Source organism: Felis catus, chromosome C2 (assembly GCF_018350175.1).
Source record: "Felis catus isolate Fca126 chromosome C2, F.catus_Fca126_mat1.0, whole genome shotgun sequence".
NCBI classification, from domain to species: domain Eukaryota; kingdom Metazoa; phylum Chordata; class Mammalia; order Carnivora; family Felidae; genus Felis; species Felis catus.
Genome location: NC_058376.1, coordinates 944210 through 958428, shown reverse-complemented (window position 1 = coordinate 958428; position 14219 = coordinate 944210). Strand labels below are relative to the sequence as shown.

General features: G+C 55.3%; 1 protein-coding gene across 5 annotated transcripts in view; it reads left to right on the top strand.

Annotated features, from left to right (window-relative positions):
- The window catches only part of PCBP3 (poly(rC) binding protein 3), a 276340-nt gene that overhangs the window by 211377 nt on the left and 50744 nt on the right, over window positions 1-14219 (top strand). For 2 of the 5 annotated variants that reach the window (XM_045036487.1, XM_023238608.2), the window contains exon 5: window positions 1802-1895. The exons of the other annotated variants lie outside the window; for them this stretch is intronic. The gene's annotated coding sequence lies outside the window, so the exon portion shown is untranslated. The remainder of the gene's footprint in view (window positions 1-1801; window positions 1896-14219) is intronic. 5 annotated transcript variants of the gene reach the window in all.

Sequence of the window (14219 nt, the reverse complement as noted above, 5' to 3'; positions counted from 1 at the left end):
GACCCGGGCCGACCCCCAGCCAGCGTTCGGTCCCTACCCCCACCCCGGCTCTCAGCGGCACTTCACGCCGTCGGCCGCCCGGTGGGCAAGAGCCTGTTTTGATGGCCTGAGCCTTGTGACCGGGAGCAAGCCACGTGTGACCGTGCTGCTCTTTCCCGTCCATCAGGGAGTAAGGACAGTCCTGGACGGGGACCTGCTGCAAGGCGGGAATTAGCCAGCAGCGCCAGATACGCAGCAAGGGCTGTGCTGGCTTTCAGCACCCTCCTTGCTTGGCTGCGAGCGGTTGACATCCCGGGGACTCCGTGCTCCATGGGGCCCTGATGACAGAGCCCGCCCCGGGGGGGGGGGGGCGGAGCACAGGAACGGCCCCTGTCACGGCTGGCTTGCCACTTTGTGCCAAGCTTCAAATACATGTGTCCTTCCACCCAGGAATTATATCTGTAACTGTGTTTTCCAAGGAAATATGAGAGGGGCAGAAAGAGGTCCACCCAAAGATTATTGTGAGGACATTCTTTAATACGACAGTTCAAAACCTGGGAATACAGGCATTGCGGACTGGTTACGCTCTTCTACATACAAGTGCGTAAGATGTCATGCGTGATAAGAATAGTGAGAATACCACGGGGAGTATGATCACGGTTATGTAGATTTAAATATATTGACATAAAAATATTTCATATGTAATGTTAAATGAGAATAACAGGATGAATGTGGGTGGTTTGGTCCTATTTTTGTAAAAATACAGTGACGCACACGTACTAGAGAAAAGTCTGACTAGGCGGACCTCGAAGTGTCCCACTATCAGGTGGTCTCCCTGAGTAATGATATTACAGGTGATTTTTTGCAGAAATGCATTTTCTACCTTTGTCTGTAGTGAGCATCCGATATTTGTGCTGCCTTTAAGTTTCTTCCCCGTGCTGTACAATCAGGCTGACCTTGGTCAGTGGGACCCGCAGGCCTCCACTTCCCGTGCACCTGTGTGGCTTGGAGAGCCCCCGCCTGTCTTCATAGCCAGCGGTTCCTCTCTGCATCTGTGTTTTTATCACGTGTCCGCATCTGATTTCACGTGAGGTGGTGAATTACGGTGATAAGTACAAGGTGGACCGAGGGTGGCTTTCTCCTGCTCGGTGCCCGTTCGGGCGGGTGGACGGACCACCAGCCACCTCTCGCGGGCCGAGTCAGCCGTCCTGCCGGTGCCGCCCACACCGGAGCCCGCCGTCGGGATGGCTCTCCAGGACACGCAGCGCTCACGCATTTCCAAGCTTATGTGTGCGGCTGGCTTTTCAGGCCTGGACCCGGCAGCTCCAGGTGACAAAGAGAAAAAATGGGGAAAGGAGAGAATTGGCGGTTGGCGCCGCCTCAGGCACCTCATCGTGCAGCTCCGGGACCAAGTGTGTGTGTGTGTGTGTGTGTGTGTGTGTGTGTGTGTGTGTGTGTGTCGGCGGGACCGGCTCCGTGCGGGGCCGAAAGCAGCGGACGGCTGAGAGGGGCAGCGACAGCTCAGGGCCCGGGAGCTGCATTTCCATCACTGGGGCCCCGCCCACGCCTTCCTCCCGGAGCGGCTGCCGAGGTCCGTGGCCTGCAGGCGCGCACACTTGTGCACTGGCCCCTGTGTGGGGAAGGAGTCATTGAAATGACAGCACATCAGTGCCGGGTGCACCCCTCCAACGGAGTGAGGGGAGTTGGGCGAAAGTAGGTCACATGTGCCCGGTCCCATGTCACGAGGTTTCCAACCTGAGGCCAATGGGATTTGTAGCCTCCTTTGGTTAGGACAAAACCCGCTCTGGTTTTTCTCCTTTAGCATTTCATCTTCTCTAGACAAGGAGAGTGGCCATCTGTCTGATCGCTGCATCCGGCCGGCCCCTCTCGACCTCCCAGAGCCGCTTTGTTCTGAGGTAAGGCGTGCCGGGGCCCGGGGAGGCCACTGTGGCCGGGAGAACAGGCCGTGTGTCAGGTAGCGGGGCGCGCACAGGTCGCCGGGAGGTGTTAGGAGGGCCTGCTGTGGCCAGTCCAGCACTTTCCCTGGGACGGACAGAGTGGAACCGGTGTCCTATCTGCAGTCATTCCAGACGTCCGGGCGACGATACTCACCTTAGGTTCGTTTTTAAAACCCGGGCTCCTCTGTAGGGATCAAGGTCAACTGTTCATAATGTTAAAGTGTTACCATGTAGAAAGATGGGTGGTGCGATTTTACAGCCCTCGGTGACTCTGGGGCCAGGTGTAGGACTAGGGCTCCCGCGCGCGTGCTGGCCGCCCTGCGGTCTCGGGCCCCGCACTCTCAGTGCGGCCAGCACCTTTGTGTGCGGACTTCAGCCTCCGCGCTGAGCAAGTGAGCTGCTGGCTTCCGTTAGTGCGAGAGCACCGTGGAATCCACGTATCAGAACCAGGTTGATCCGCATCTGCTTTCCGTGTACGGACAACGTGCGCTTTTGGAGCTCATCACTTACGTTGAGAGATGGCATCATTCTCTTGTGTGTGGGAGCTCAGGGTGTGAGTCCTTCGTGATAAAGCAGATGTAGAATGTGTAATAGTTTAAACGTGTTTGTAAAGCTAACAGGAGTTTTAGAGCTTACAAACGACACACAGTTTTTAGCTGTCCTGTAAATGAGCTGAAATACCCAGTAGCTCAGGATCCTTCTGACGGGCATGTTTTGGCAGGTCACGAGTGGGCTCTAAAGCGTTTGTGGTGTCTGTGCAGTGGGCTGACCTCTGGAGCCATACGTAGACAAAGACACACTCCTCTCAGGTTTGCTGGAGGAAGATGCTTCCAGAATAGACTTTCAGAAGCAAAGTCATGATGGTATTTGATTCGAGGATGTTCTGCAGGAGAAAAGCCTTTTACCTTTCTGAGATAAAATATTTAAAATTTGTATTTTAAGTAGCTTGCCAGGACACGTGGGCGCGTGGCTAAGCTCACGGAAGTGTGGATTATGAGTTACTCTACTGTTAGAGGTAAAAACGCCAGTGGTACCCAGGGTGGCAAGAGAAGCTTTTCCCTTCGTGAAAGTAGTTCTTCAGCGTAGGGCGATACCCATTTCCCCTCACCCGCAGCCTTCGAACAACTGCCACGTGATATTTCTAAAAAGCTCTCTCTTATTCATTTTGCAGTCTTGAAGAAAGAAAAAGTTTTCTGCTTTTTCATGAAGATAGGGCAGAAATTTTCAAAAGTTTTTAACGAATTTTTTTAACATTTGTTTATTTTTGAGAGGGAGAGAGAGAGAGAAAGAGAGAGAGAGAGACAGAGCACAAGCAGGGAAGGAGCAGAGAGAGGAGGAGACACAGAATCGGAAGCAGGCCCCAGGCTCCGAGCTGTCAACGCAGAGCCCGAGGCAGGGCTTAAACCCACGGACCGTGAGATTATGACCGGACCCAAAGTCGGGCGCTTAACCATCTGAGCCACCCAGGCGCCCCTCCAAAGTTCTTACTATCTGTGATTATAAATGCTTCCTTTATGCCTGGGGAAAGCCCCATGCACATCGGTACCCTGTTTAACAGCCTCGTTTTTCCTGTCCCGCTGGTGTGCCTTCCCATGATGAGGGGTCGTGCGCGCATGGTCACCTTGGGTGGGAGCCAGACTAAGAGGCATGAGGGTGACGAGCGTGTATGTCGCGTTAATGAAATTATGAAATCATACCTCCCTCCCCAGTTTATCGCCTTCAGGAAAAAATGAGAACTATCTCTAGAAATAAAACCAACATTCTGACTAGTGTTATGGGATGTTTATTTTCCCTTACTTATCAGAGGGGGAGATGATTGTTTTTCCAGAAATAACATAACAACGCAGAGGCGACAAGGCTGTGTGTGTCCCTTTGTACTTCTCAGAAGAGCGTCCTAACGCAAAGCAATGAGGTGTGGCGCTCCAAATCCGTCCACGCGGTCCCGCACTGGACATGCCCTTCTCTCTCCCGCCCACCTGGGAGGAGAACATACAGTGGGCAAGGGGACGTCTGCCCAGCACACTCGGCGCCTTGGCCTTGATTCATGTGGGGACGGCAAGGGCCGCGCTGGCGTTGGGCCTGGCTGGCCTGCAGTGCTTGGTCTGCCCGGGACACGTCCCGTGTCTGTGAGGGCCCGGCTCTGCCTAGGGAGGCAGAAATCCACCCGTCGAGCACAGAAGCCTCAGGGAAGATTTGGAGTCCCGCGTGCCCCACAGCTAGAGGCTGTGGAAAGACATCTCCATTCTGGCTGAGGTGGGGGCTTCGGAGGTCAGGGCGCTGAGGACCAGCAGGCCTCCAGAGCGGTCCGTGGGCAGAGCCCGTGCGTGTGTGGCGTGCCTGCGGGGGGAGCCCTGGGTTTCCTTCTCCCAGAGCATCGGCTGCGTTATTTTAATGAATAGTGCAGTGCAGTCAGTGGTTGTCGGAGAAGGTCCTGGACCGTCATCACCTTCACCTAAGAACTCTCTGGAGACTCGGGTTCTTAGCCACGCCTTGCCCTGGCCATCTGTCCAGACCCCAGGTGAGCCCAGGCTGCGATTTACCAAACCTTCCAGCAATGCAGACATCCATGTGGGTGTGAGAGCCACTGGTACCAACCGCACGGGAGTGAATGTGTGGACAGTGGTCACGTGGCACGACCGGTACAGTGAGCGACCCGTGGACGCGGCCAGATCGGAGGGTGAGAGTGTCCTAGCCGAGCGCCTATGCTCCGGAGCTCAGGGGTCTCGTGATCTGTCAAGTCAGACAGGAGCCAGACCCGCCTGTGGGGAGCCGCCCGGTGTAGCTTCCTGTCCTGTGTGGCGTGCAACCCTGGTGTGCAGGTCAGTACTGTGCTGAGGTCTCACGGGACCTGTTCTGCCCGTGCCTCTGCCATGCGGCAAGACCCCACTGCCAAGCAGAGGCCTCGGGACCTCCGCACACCCTCGCCTGCTGGCTGGCCGGGAGACCCCGGGAGCCGCCGTCATGGCCGGCTTCTCCAGGGGTGTGGCCCGAGGCGGGGGATGAGCTCCAGAGACACTGAGGATGGCCAGCTCGTGAGCCAGCCGTGCACATCCACCCCCCCACCCACCACCTGGGGCCCCTCCCCTGAGCAGGCAGCCCCCATACCAAAGTGTGGAGGCGAAGGGGCATCATTAAAAACATCTGAAAGAACCCAAAAGTGGAAACGGGAAACCCGTCTGTATGAAAACATACTCCCGGGTGCAGGTAGTGAGCCTGTCAGACACGAACAGGTGGGCGGGGACACAGCTGGAGGGAGGGGCTCGTTCTGTTCTGCTTTCATGAAAGTGGCATTTGAATCAACGGATGGATGGACTGTTCAATAAATCGCATTGGGTTAGGTACTTATTCTAAAAATACACCACTCTTGGACTTGACGTTACACCGACACCAGTGTGTTTGAGAGGGCCTAAGAAGCTAAAGGGAACAAAACCATGAAGGTCGAGTTTTTTTAAGTCTCTTTCAGGCCAGGCACCTTCGGCAAAACACACATCCCGCCGCCGCAAGCGGAGGGGGCGCGCTCACGTGGCACCTGCACATGCCTGGCCTGCGGGGGGACAGGAGCAGCCCGGTAGAAAGCCACAGATGTGACAGGGACCACTCGGGATGGGGGCCGCAGCCGCGGAGAGATGCCTGTGTGCTTCTGAAGAAACACAGCCCGGGAGCACGGCGAGTGTCCGCGATGACGGGCAGGGCAGCCCGCAGGAGGGTGGCGTGCCGGCGTCTATGCAGACAGACGACGCCTTCCTCCGGGAGTCTGTCACCGCAGACGTATGTGCGGTGTTTGTAAGGGAGGAAAGGGCGCCTACGGTGGGCACTGCGTAGACATGAAAGGGAGGCGTCATCCCATGCGGAGGCCTGTCGGGTGCCGGGCGAGGTCTGAGGCAGCCCCGTGCACACCCCCAAGCAGGGCCCGTGTCCCTGCACCGACTTGTCCCTCGGCCCCAAACCGGAGAAGGGCCAGCACGAGTGCCCACGTTGGCCCCTGGCGTCCTGGGAGGACCCGACTGTGGCTTTCAACAGTGCAGACGGATCTTGGGGATGTTGTTCTGTGTGAGCAAAACCACCCACAGAGCGTGGGGGTCCCTGTGGGCTCGAAGAACAGTGAAGGCGCCGTGTGGACGGCAGCCAGTGGTGCCGGGTGGGCTGGTGAGGGCTGCAGGACGCGGCCAGAGGCGCCTCTCCTCAGGTCTGGAATGTTCCATGCTGTGAAGTGGTGGTCACGTGGGTAGGTGTGTGTGTGAAAAGCAACGCGTGCACTTACGATTGGTGCATTTTCATACCTGTGAGTTACACCTGCATTTGAAAATCAGTCACAGAGCACACACGGTGTGACATTTACACAAAACAGAAGGTAGTGTGTGTCTGGAAATGCTAAGGAAAGGGTCCTTCGGTGGGCAGGGCGTTCAGGGTCACTCTGTCCCCTCTATCTGCTTGTGTCAGAGCCCGAGGGGCCCTGCTCTCTCACACCCACTCACACCCCGGCCCACCAGCTCTGCTGGCATTTGTCGCCTCTTGATTTCATCCTTTTTACTGGTTCTGAAAAGGATGCTGCTGCTGTTACAGCCAAATCTTTGAGAAATCAGTGGCCCAGGTGACCGGGAGATGTGTGTCTGTGACTTTCTGAGCCCCTGCCTCAGGCCGGGTTGGAGGAGGGAGGGGGCGGGGCCGGGGGACACTCCCGCTGACCCGTCCCCTGGCTGTGTCCACGGCATCTGCCTCCGGAACAGCCACCTGGCTGGGTTCCAGACGCACGATGAAGCAACCGCCTGGTGTCTGGGCATCGCCAGAGCCCCCCGTCCCCTTTCTGTGACCCCTGTGTGTGCAAAGACCCGGCCCACGATGGGACGCCTTGGCTGAGCCAGGAGGAAGCCTGGAGCAGCGTGTCCTCACTTGAGCCTGGGCTCCTGCCTCAGGTGCGTCCTGCCAGGAGACCCACGGGTGCTGGGTCAGCTCTGGCAGCTCACTGGGAACCTCTCCATTAAATGTCAGGCTCTGCTAGAGTCCCTGGAAAACAGAGCTCGCGTGACACAGACTCGGCTCCCTCGGCAGCCCACTCTGGTCGCTCTGTTGGGTCTACCTGTGCTGTGTCTATGCACGGAGCTATAAATCCAGCTTTGTGTTTGGGCAGGTGGGACCACCAAGGTGAGAGACCACACGTGACCGTGTCTTTCTCTGACACGCCCTGAAATGAAAGCTGGGGTGCTTGGGGGGTTTAGTTGGTTGAGCATCTGACTCTTGATTTCAGCTCAGGTCATGATCTCACTGTTCCTGAGTTCGAACCCTGTGTCGGGCTCTGTGCTGACAGCACAGAGCCTCTTGGGATTCTGTCTCCCCCTCTCTCTGCCCTCCCCCACGTGTGTGTGTGTGTGTGTGTGTGTGTGTGTGTGTGTGTGTGCACACAGGCGGCTGCAGGTTTGCGGGATTAAGGGGCCATCAGGGATTGAAATCCAGGGGATTAAGGCTCATCAGGAGCATCAGCTAGGGGGAGGGATGCCCATGGTCACTGCCTCAGGAAGCTTGTGGCCTCGCTGCCCCCACCCCCATCCTGCTGCTGAGGCTACCCCCGGCCCCTGCACACGGCCAAGACCACTCAGGTGCCCAGGGGGCATTTTCAGCTCCTCCACCCACAGGGGGAGTCTGGCAGAGGGAGGGGACCACCCCAGGGGCAGCCCTCTGTAGGCCGTGCAGCGTGGGACACGTTTGCAAGTGCAGACCCCTCAGCACAGCGAGGGGTTCGTGGGGGCAGGCCTCCCACTGGCACCACCTCGCCGTCCCCTGATCCGTCCCACTCCTCCCTTGGGCTCCCAGGACACTCGGCAGGCCGCCTCCGTGGGCAGGCAGCTCCCCCAGCAGGGGACGCGGGAGGGGGCTCCAGCGGCCAGACCACAGTGTGAGCCTGTATGCCCCCCAGAGCCTGTCCCCAGCCGCCTGTGCCCTGAATCCGCAGCTGGACCTTTCACACGCGTCCTCGGCGCCCCTGCCTCCCGGAGTTCATCAAAGACGCTCTCGGGTCAGCTGTCCTAGGTTCAGGTTCCAACTCACAGTCTCTGTAGGTTTTCAGTCTGGTTTTCTGTACGTTTTAGTCATCCTTTAAACTTGGATTTTCTGGTCTAAAAATTTAGTTTTCTAACTAAGTTCCCTTTTTCCCCCTGAACTTATTTTTGTTTAATTTTTACTTCTCTGGTGCTGCCTCCTGTGTCTGTGTCGAGCTTGTCTGCTTTTAGCTCCTGTGTTGCCCGTTTTCTCTTACCTCGTTTTTATTCCTGTAGACTTTTACCACGAGTGTTGTCTTCAGCGTTTCCTCTTTTCCCCCAAGTTTCTTTCCCTTCATTTGAGAAGACTCTTAATGGTTTTAGTTGCTTTCACTTATATCTTTTTAAAAAAATTATGGTATTTTATTTTTAGCAGGTGCCCTTTCTCAGCATCATAATGATGTTATTAAAATATTAAGACACTGAAAGAGATTATCTAATTTTAGCTTATTTTTCAACATAGTTGAGAGCAATCAGTGGTTTTGCCTGTGCTGCTGGATGGATCCTCTTTTTTTTTTTTTTAATATTTTTATTTATTTTTGAGAGAGACAGGGCATGAGCAGGGAAGGGGCAGAGAAAGACGGAGACACAGAGTCCAGAGCAGGGTCCGGGCTCTGAGCTGTCAGCACAGAGCCTGTTGCGGGGCTCGAATCCACTAACCGTGAGATCATGACCTGAGCCGAAGTCGGACGCTTAACCGCCTAAGCCACCCAGGTGCCCCTGGATGGATCCTCTTAACAACTTCCGTCCGTGCATCCAGGAGACCCGCCAGCATGGCCGCAGGGGGCTCGGGGCTGGCGCAGGGGAGCCGGGGCCCACCCGGGCCTCATGAACGCACTGCCTGCTTCACGGGGCAGCCACGCCAGGACCGGCTGGGCCCGGAAAAGCCGTGAGCTGGCCAGATGCTGCTGAGCCCTGCGGTGACCAGGCCCCGGGCCTCCTGCTGCACACGGCACGGTGGGCCAGGCTGCCTCTGGCTGCCGACGCATCCCCACCCGCCCTGTGACCGTGGACACGTCGCTCGAAGCCTCTGGCCTTGTGTCCCATCTGCGTGCCATACAGTTGGCGATTCTGTTAGTGGTGCTGTTCCATCTCTGTGCCCGTTAGCTCTCTTATTCTGGAGGCTGAGGCGACCTAGGTCCTTTGGGGGAAGAGCAGCCAGCCCTCACCATAAGGAGGACCGTGCACCTGTGCACCCTGGGAAGACTCCTGCCAAGGAAAGGGGCCCCGGACAGCTCGAGGCAGAGCTGGTGCCCTGGACCAGGCTGGGCACCTACTTGTCTCTCAGGGCCCCTCAGGTAAGAAGATCCCCCTCTCCGTGGGGCCAAGGCTGCAGAGGTGGCTCTGAGCTCCCCCTCTGAGGTTTGCTCCTGTGGCCCATACAGGTGCTTCCCCCACCCTTCCTGCCAGCTCGGTCTGCCTCACCCCTGCATCCCAGGACACTGCTTTGAAGGGGGCGAGGGGTCCCTGACCCCAACCAGGATCAGAAGGATGAGGGGCGGTCGCCACCGCACCTGACCCTTCGGGGCCACTTGTGACCTGTCCTCATGTTGGGACTCTGGGAGACAGCGATTCCCAGGACCGGCTCCCGTCCCCAGAGCCTGGGACCTGACAAAAGAGAGGATGGTCCTCACCGCACCTTTTCTTTTGTTGTTTTTAATCTAACATTCATCCCTCCCAGATTCTCACGGTTCTTGGTATGAATTGCCACTTTGTTGTAATAAAAGCGGGAATTAAGAGCTCCATGGCCTGCCTCCTCCCCAGTAAAAAACGGTCATGAAAACGCAGATTGGAGTTTCTAGGGATGAATGACCTTTACCTTCCCTGAGCTGCTGCCCCTGTCCCCGCATCCCCTGGTCCTGGCGGCTCTGGAACTTTACTGATGGCCTTTCCGGCACCTGCTGAGAAACAGGCCTGGAGGAGGACGCCCTTGGGGTCGGGGTTGCCTGCTTCCCACTGTGAGCTGCAGGCTCCTCCCTTGACCCCTGACCGCCGACCTGCCCTGGGAAACAGAGATTCGCCTTCCCTGCAAGGCTGTGGGGAGGGCTGTGCCCGGCCCTGAAGATGCTGGCAGTGTCGGGTGTGGTTTTAACTGTTTGTGCTGTTCCTCCGCGAATTTATTCTGTGAACAGAATTCCTGATAGTAAGTTACACACATTCCAAGAATAAATCTCATTAAGGTAGTGCGTGTTACCAGTCTTTGTATGTTTCTGGTTCTGTCTGTTAACATTTGATCAGAACGTTAGTTAGAACTTCTGGCTGATCAGATGCGTGTGGCCGGCCCCCCGGGTGGGACCGGCTTCTACGCTTCCAGTGGGGGGTGTGAGTGTGGGAGGCAGTGGCCGAGCCCCCCGGCGGTCTCACGCTCGCCATCTCTTGGAATTAGGGTTTGAGTTGTGTTGTGTGAGTTCCTGCCGTGCCGGTGCCGCACTGTGACTGCAGTCTGCACTTGGCTCGTGACCGATGACACCCATTGCCGTCTGATGTTGTTGTGAGCCACTTGGGATGTGCCCGATTTTCCGTGAGCAATTCGGAAGTGTTTTCTGGATGGGAGCCTTGAGTGGTTAAATGAATTGCAAATATCTTCTCCCCCATCGTGGGCCCCTCTTCTCTCTCCTGTCTGTTGACAAACTGATTCTGACGTGGCCCATCCCGTCAGCCTTTGTTTACCTGCTTGATCTCTTCGTGTCTCTTAAGCCTTCTGTCCTTCTCCACACTCACACAGCTGGTGTCCTGTGTGGTCTCATTGAGGGACACAGCCCCTGGAGTTCATCTGTCGACAGGGCGTGTGTACTAGGGGGACTGGGCTCTGCTCCCTGAGAGTCCAGACTCTGCTGTGTCTCCCGTGCCCCTGCCACCCGGGCTAAATTGCACTTTCTTGTAAATAGGACTTCTCATTTTGTTATTTTTCTTAAGGAAAGGTGTAGCTGCTCTTGGCCTGATGAATTTTTCACATATTTCAAAACCAGCTTGTCTATAGAATTGAATCTGCAGATCGATTTGGGGAGAATTAACATCTTAAGTAATGAGTGTTTGAGCCTATGGGCGTGGTATATTTTCTGATTCTCAGGTTTTCTTTAATTTCTGTTAATAATATTTTATAGATTCTACATAGATGCTTCACACACCTTTTGTTAGATGTATCCCAACTGATTTTTTTTTTTTTTATGTTCTTGTAAATCGTATCTTTTTTTAGAAAATTTATTTCTGGGCGCCTGGGTGGCTCTGTCGGTCGAGTGTCCGATTTCAGCTTAGGTCATGATCTCGTGGTTCATGAGTTCAAGCCCCGCATCCAGCTCACTGCTGTCAGCGTGGAGCCACTTCACGTGTCCCCCTCTCTGCCCCTCCCCCGCTTGTTCTCCCTCTCTCTCTCTCTCTCACTCTCTCTTACTCACAAATAAATAAAACATCAAAAAAAGGAAAAAAATGCCCCCAGCCGCTTCAGGGCATCCCCACCCCTGTGCTGTTCCCCACACCTGGCTCCCAGGTGGGACATCACTACAGACACCTCAGTAACCGGGTCAGGCATCATGTTGCCATCCTTGAGAGTCTGTGGGGTCAGCAAGCTTAGCTCTGTCCCTGCTGTTGTCCAGTGGACTGAGTCACAGGACGTCAGGAAGCGGGGTCGTTCCTCGACTGGCGCCTGGAGAGTGCTGAGCCGTCAAGCCGCTCAAGAGGGGGGCTCCGTGTGTTTCTGCCATTGTCTCCAGCTGCTCCGGGCCCGATTTGCCCAGGCCCGCCTCTCCCTGCGGTCTGAGACATCTGCCAGCAGCGGGCCAGGTGACATCCCTGATCACGGCAAGGGCAGGAGGGAGGGACGTGCAGTGGAAGCGTGGGACCATCCCCCAGCCTCTCCGGCTTCACGTCTCACGGACCCTGAAGCCATAAGGAGCTGTCCTTTTATCCACAAGAGGAACCTTTGGATCCCCGACCTATGTGGAACGTCCACCTGAGGGGTGAGATAGGGGTTGCATGTCGATCTTCAACCTTTTGGCTGGCCGGCTGGCCCAGTCTGTCCTCTGGTTTCTTCATCACACTGAGAGGCACTCAAGGACCGTGCGCCCTCGTCCCGCCCCGTGTACCGGGCACGGCAAGAACCGGGAGTCTGGTGGAATGGCCGGTTGCCGTAGGCCTCCCACTGTGGCCAGAGGGTCTGTGGGAAGAGAAGACGGGTGCTAGATGTGCAGAGAAGCCAGGGCTCTGTCAGCCGTGGCCTCGGGGGTCAAGTTCACACACAGCTCAGTGCTGCGGGGCGGGTGGGATGTCAGAGACAGGACCAGACACGGGTCTCAGGGAGTCCTGCCCTGTCCTCACGGCAAAGATGTCATTAATCTTGGAATACGCAGTTGGCAACGGGAACATTTGTACAAGATACTCTGAGGTGGGCCGTACCCCGGGTCCCGGGCACTCTCCTCGAAGGTAGGCCTGAGACGTCTCGCCATCCCTGGATGAAGCCCACACGTTGCCGAAAGAGAAAAGCTTTGCGTGATTCTAGACGTGAGGCTGACGCGCCGTGGCCGCTCGAGCGGGGAGAGAAGGCGAGCAGGCTCCCCAGCCCCATCACCTTTGTCTCTCTAGACGCCCGAGTGACGAGTCAGCAGGCCATGTAGAATGTTCACTGATGTCAGGGTTGCATAAGCCCTGGATGTCTTTCCAGTGTTAACCGGGACTGGCAAGAGAGTTGCATTCCAGAGATCTCCCCTCCCTACATGGCCTCGAGGACTAACGTGCGTTGTGAGTCTCTCGAGGAGCGGAAAGCAGCTAATAGGCTCTGTCGGTTTCTGCTGTCCTGGCCGCCTGCAGCTCAACGGGGCGCTGAGCTGTTAAACTCGATACATCGAGTCTGCGCTCGCCCCCGAGGCCCCTTCCAGACAGCTGAGGCCCTGGGTGCAGCCCCGGACCAAGCACCGCCGACCGGCCTGCCTGGCACACACCACAGCCGAGTGGCCTCAGCGGGCGGCTCGCCGGCAGGACTCTGCTCCTGCTCTGGGAGCGAGGTCTCGTGTCAGAGCGAGTGGACGCCGGCGGTGAGTGCGATTGCTGTGGTGCATTCCACAGCCGTAAAACTTCCACTTCAGGATCCAAATCCGTCTATTCTTTAAGGAAAAAGCCTTACAAGGGGACGTTACATGCCACTTTCAAACATGAGACTCTTCCCTTCACGTCTGAAACCAACGCCGTCTTTGGTTTTCGTGTTTGACCAGCATGAAGCTAGTCTGTCTGGTGGTCGGGAGCGTGAGCTCTGGAAGGAGTTTGTCGCTGTTCACCGTTGTGTGCCTGCTCTTCTCATAAAAATAGGTGGAAGCGGCCCCCTCCGGTTCTAGCCCAGAGCAGGGCTACGTACGTAAAAGCACTTGGACTTCCGCTCTGTTGGTGCTACTGCATCTTATTATGACAGTATTTGTTTTACTAGAATTCTGTTGAGTTGAATATTCTTTTCAAAAAGAATGATTTGGTGGAGGTGGAGGGTCTCCTGGGTGGCTCAGTCAGTTAAGCATCTGACTCTTGATCTCAGCTCAGGTCTTGATCTTAGGGTCATGAGTTCAAGCCCCACATTGGGCTTGTGCTGGGCGTGAAGTTTACTTAAAAAAAAAATTATTTTTAATGAAAATTAAAAAAAAAGAATAATTGGAAAATTTGTTATATCGGGATCTCTAGGTACTGGTTATAAACAGATTTTGTTAATTTAATCAATATGAAAGACTGAATGAAGTTTTGGTTCTGGTCAAAATGGAGTAAGCTAATACCTGCCAACTAACATTATAGTTGATGGGCAAGACTAAAGCTTCTCCCTAAGGTCATTAGCAAAACACAGGTGTTAGTTCTCACCACTGTGTTGAGCACAGTGCTACCAGTTTTAGCCAGTTCGGTATGGCAGGAAAAGGAAATGGAAGGCAGACAGATTTGGAAGGAAGAAATAAACCTGTCTTCTGTTTGCAGATGACATGATTGCCTACATCGAAAATCCCATTAAGTCTACAAGAAACTCCTAGAACCATTAAGCAAATTCACCTGTTTATGAATGAAAAGTCAGCACACAAAAGACAATACTGCTCTACAGACCATCAGTGAGCAATCAGAAACCAAATTCAAAACCCAACACCATTTACAGGAACTCCAAAAAGTGACATACTTGCTCTATGTCTAATAAACACGCACAGGATTCATATACTGAAAGCCCCAAAACATCAGTCTGAGAAATCGAGAAGACCCAGGTCACAGGCATCCACGTTCATACATTGCGATGCTC